The following is a 5,076-nucleotide window of genomic DNA, read 5'->3' as shown; positions in this document are numbered from 1 at the left end:
AATAAACCCAGTCAATTCTAGCCGCTAGCATTTTCTTTTTCTTTTTCTTTTTTTTCTTTGTTTTTGAGACAGAGTCTCACTCCGTCGCCCAGGCTGGAGTGCAGTGGCGCAATCTCAGCTCACTGCAAGCTCCGCCTCCCGGGTTCACACCATACTCCTGCCTCAGCCTCCTGAGTAGCTGGGACTACAGGCGCCCGCCACCACGCCCGGCTAATTTTTTTTGTATATTTTAGTAGAGATGGGGGTTTCACCAAGTTAGCCAGGATGGTCTCGATCTCCTGACCTTGTGATCCACCTGCCTGGGCCTCCCAAAGTGCTGGGATTACAGGCGTGAGCCACCGCGCCTGGCCTTCCCTAGCATTTTCTTGAGATCTGAGCTCTTCCGTCCAGCAGCACCCCTTCCATCACATCTGGGCTGCCCTTGTTGCCCACCCACACGTCTGCAGTTACCCACCCGGGCTCTCTGCTTCTGCTGATCCCGCTAAAGCCCATTCTGCAATAGCAACAAGAAATAGATTTTGAAACATAAATCTGATCATGTCCTTTCTCTGCTTATATTAGTTTCCCATTGCTGCTGTAAGAAATTACCATAAATTGGCCGGGCGCAGTGGTTCATGCCTGTAATCCCAGCACTCTGGGAAGCCGAGGTGGGGGGGGGGGATCACCTGAGGTCAAGAGTTCGAGACCAGCCTGGCCAACATGGTGAAACCCCATCTCTACTAAAAATTCAAAAATTGCCGGGCATGGTGGCAGGCGCCTGTAATCCCAGCTACTCAGGTGGCTGAGGCATGAGAATCACTTGAACCCAGGAGGCGGAGGTTGCAGTGAGTCGAGATTGCACCATCACACTCCAGCCTGGGGGACAACAGTGAGACTTTGTCTCCAAAAAAAAATGCAAAAATTAACCAGGCGTGGTGGCAGGTGCCTGTAATCCCAGCTACTCGGGAGGCTGAGGCAGGAGAATTGCTTGAACCCGGGAGACGGAGGTTGCAGTGAGCCGAGATCACACCACTGCACTCCAGCCTGGGCGACCGAGTGAGACTCCGTCTCAAAACACACACACACACACACACACACACAGACACACAAATTCATTATCTTATGGTTCTAGAGGTCAGAAGTTCAAAATGAATCATCAGGGGCCAAAATTAAGGTGACAGCAGGGCTGGTTCCTTTGGAGGCTCCAATGAAATAATGGGAAAATCCATTTCTTGCTTTTTCCGTTCTGCTGGCTGCCTGCATTCCTTAGTGTGCAGCCCCTTCTGTTTCTAAAGCAGGTCACGTCTCTCCAGACTGCTTTCATTGTCACATCGCTTCTCTGACCTCCTCTATCTCTCCTGAGGACACCTGTGGTTACACTGGGCCCACCCAGGTAATCCAGGATCAATCTTAAAATCCTTCACTCCATCACGTCCGCAAAGTCCCTTCATCCATATACGGTCACATCTTCACAGGTGCCAGAGAGTAAGACATGGACATCCCTGGGGGGCATTTACTCAGCCTGCCACACTGTGTACAGCCCTGCAGTGACCGTGCATCTGAGAATCTGAGTTAGGATGAAATCTAAGCGCCTTCCCCAGCATGGGAAAGACTGATGTGATCTAGTTCCTGCCTATCTCTCCAGTGTGGTGGCTCACGTTTGTAATGTCAGCAGTTTGGGAGGCCAAGGCGGGTAGATCACCTGAGGTTAGGAGTTCAAGACCAGCCTGGCCAAAATGTTGAAACCCTGTCTCTACTAAAAATACAAAAAATTAGCTGGGCACGGTGGTGGGCACCTGTAATCCCAGCTACTCGGGAGGCTGGGACAGGAAAATTGCTTGAACCTGGGAGGCAGAGGTTGCAATGAGCTGAGATCAAGCCACTGCACTCCAGCCTGGGCGAGAGAGTGAAACTCTGCCTCAAATAAAATAAATAAATAAATAAAACAACAGCAATGTATTGGTCATAGTTCTGGGGGCTGGGAAGTTCAAGTTCAAGTCACCAGCAGACTTGGTCTCTCGTGAGGGCTTAGTTTACTTCAAAAATGGCACCCTGTTGCTGTATCTTCCATGGTGGAAAGGGGCTAGCTTTTCCACTCGGGTCTTTTTTTTTCTTTTCCAGACAAGGTCAGCTCTGTCGTCCAAGCTGGAGTGCAATGGCATGATCTCAGCTCACTGCAAGCTCCAGCTTCTGGGTTTAAGAGATTCTCTTCCCTTGGGGATCACAGGCATGCACCACCTCACCTAGCACATTTTTGTATTTTTAGTAGACACAGGGTTTCGCCATGTTGGCCAGGCTGGGGACCTCTTTTATTTATTTATTTGGTTGTTATTGTTTGTTTTTGAGACAGGATCTCACTCTGTCGCCCAGGCTGAAGTGTAGTGGTACAATCACAGCTCACTGCAGCCTCATTCTCCGAGGCTCAGGTGATCCTCCCACCTCAGCATCCCGGGTAGCTGGGACCACAGGAATGCACCACCACAGCCAGCTAATATTTTGTAGTGAGACGGGGTCTCCCCATGTTTGCCCAGGCCAGTCTCGAACTCCTGGGCTCAAGCAATCTGCCTGCCTCAGCCTCCCAAAGTTCTGAGACTACAGGCATGAGCCACAGCACATAGCCCCCTCGAGCTGCTTTTATGAGGGCACTAATCCCTTCACACACGCAGAACCTTATAACTTAATCACCTCCCAAGGGACCTACCTCTTAATACTATTGCATTGGGTACTAGGTTCCAACACATGAATTTTGGGGGGACACTAACATTCGGACCATTGCATATGTATACTATCAAGTCTATTTACATAAAATTCAAAGACAGGACAAAGTACAATGGAAACTATGGGGAGTGATGGATATGCGTTAATCAGTATGACCATGGTAATCAGGACACAATGGATTTCAACTCATCACACCACACATCTTGAATATATACAATTTAATTTATCAATTAAATTTTTTTTTTTTTTTGAGACAAAGTCTTGCTCTGTCCCAGGCTGGAGTGCAATGGCACAATCTCGGCTCATAGCAACCTCTGCCTCCCGGTTTTGAGCTATTCTCCTGCCTCAGCCTCCTGAGTAGCTGGGATTACAGGCACTCACCACCACGCCCAGCTAATTTTTGTATTTTTAGTAGAGACAGGGTTTCACCATGTTGGCCAGGCTGGTCTTGAACTCCTGACCTCATGATCCACCCGCCTTGGCTACCCAAAGTGCTGGGATTACAGGTGTGAGCCACCACTCCTGGCCATTAGCAATTAAATATTTTTAAACCAAAAAAGAAGAAATGGCTGGGTGCATTGGTTCACACCTGTAATCCCAGCACTTTGGGAGGCAGAGGCAGGGAGATATTTTGAGGCCAGGAGTTCAAGACCAGCCTGGGCAACATGGCGAAACCCTGTCTCTACAAAAAATAAAAATAAAAAATTGGCCAGGCATGCTGGCTTGCACCTGTGGTCCTAGCTACTGAGGAAGCTAAGGAAGGAGGATCCCTTGAGCCTAGGAGTTTGAGGCTGCAGTGAGCTGTGATTGCACCAGTGCACCCCAGCCTGGGTGAGAGAGGGAGTCCCCCATCTCTAAAAATAAAAAGGAAACAAGTGAATGATTCAAAACAAAAAGAACATGCCAAAGAAAAGAATATATATAAAAACTAGGCCAGCGCACGGTGGCTCACGCCTGTGATCCCAGCACTTTGGGAGGCTGAGGCGGGCGGTCAGGAGTTTGGGACCAGCCGGGCTAACGTGGCAAAACCCCGTCTCTACTAAAAAATACAAAATTTAGGTGGGTGTGGTGGTGCGCAGCTATAATGCCAGCTACTCGGGAGGCTGAGGCAGGAGAATCCCTTGAACCTGGGAGGAGGGGATTGCAGTGAGCCGAGACTGTGCTGCAGGGTGGGTGATAGAGTGGGACTGTCTCAAAAAAAAAAAAAAAAAGGCCAGACACGGTGGCTCATGCCTATAATCCCAGCACCTTGGGAGGCTGAGGTGGGCAGATCTCTTGAGCCTAGGAGTTAGAGACCAGCCTGGCCAAGATGGTGAAACCCCATCTCTACTAAAAAATACAAAAATTAGCCAGGCATGGTGGTGGGCACCTGTAATCTCAGCTACTTGGGAGGCTGAGGCAGAAGAATCACTTGAACCTGGGAGGTAGGGGTTGCAGTGAGCTGAGATTGTGCCACTGCACTCCAGCCTGGGTGACAGAGCAAGACTCCATCTCAAAAACAAACAAATAAACAAACAAAACCCTGCAATGGTACAATAAGTGATAAATACAAAAATATAGTGGTACTTTCAGGGGGTTAGGAGGAAGAGACTGGGATGGGTCCATGGAGAATCTCTTTTTTTTTTTTTTTTTGAGATGGGGTCTCGCTCTGTTGCCCAGGCTGGAGTGCAGTGGTGCCATCTCGGCTCACTGCAAGCTCCGCCTCCTGGGTTCACGCCATTCCCCTGCCTCAGCTTCCTGAGTAGGTGGTACTACAGGCGCCCGCCACCACACCCGGCTAATTTTTTTTTTTGTATTTTTAGTAGAGACGGGGTTTCACCATGTTAGCTAGGATGGTCTCGATCTCCTGACCTCGTGATCCACCCACCTTGGCCTCCCAAAGTGCTGGGATTACAGGCATGAGCCACCAGGCCCAGCCATGGAGAATTTCAAAGAGACACTGGGATTGCTGGGCTTCTGTTGCTGCTGTTTCAACATGGAATGTTTCAGCTTCGTGAATTTGCTTGTCATTCTTGCGCAAGAGCCATGCTAAAGTGCTATGTGCGGTTCCAATTTCAGTATACGTGCTGCCAAAGTGAGTGAGTACTGCTGCTTTTTTTAATTGTGACAAAATATATGTAACGTAAAATTTATCATTGTAACGATTTTTAAGTGTACAGCTCCATGACATTAAGCATATTCACACTGTTGTACAACCATCACCACCATCCACGTCTGGAACTTTTTCATCCTCTCAAACAAAAACTCTGTCCCCATGAAACCTAACTCCCCAGAATATCCCCCTCCATCCAGCCCCTGGCCACCACCATTATATCTATTCTATTTTCTATTCTATTTTCTTTCTCTGTTTTCTTTCTTTTTTTTTTTATTTGAGATAAG

General features: G+C 48.5%; 1 non-coding gene across 1 annotated transcript; it reads right to left on the bottom strand.

The window, feature by feature from the left end:
- Positions 1 to 4,672: 4,672 nt before the first annotated feature.
- LOC115837111 lies at positions 4,673 to 4,783 on the bottom strand. Its single transcript, XR_004032147.1, has one exon. It is a non-coding gene; the product is annotated as a U6 spliceosomal RNA (small nuclear RNA).
- Positions 4,784 to 5,076: the final 293 nt, after the last annotated feature.

Source organism: Nomascus leucogenys, chromosome 10 (genome assembly GCF_006542625.1).
Source record: "Nomascus leucogenys isolate Asia chromosome 10, Asia_NLE_v1, whole genome shotgun sequence".
Classification (NCBI taxonomy): domain Eukaryota; kingdom Metazoa; phylum Chordata; class Mammalia; order Primates; family Hylobatidae; genus Nomascus; species Nomascus leucogenys.
The sequence above is the reverse complement of the archived record's forward strand: the minus strand, read 5'-3'. Positions and strand labels throughout refer to the sequence as shown.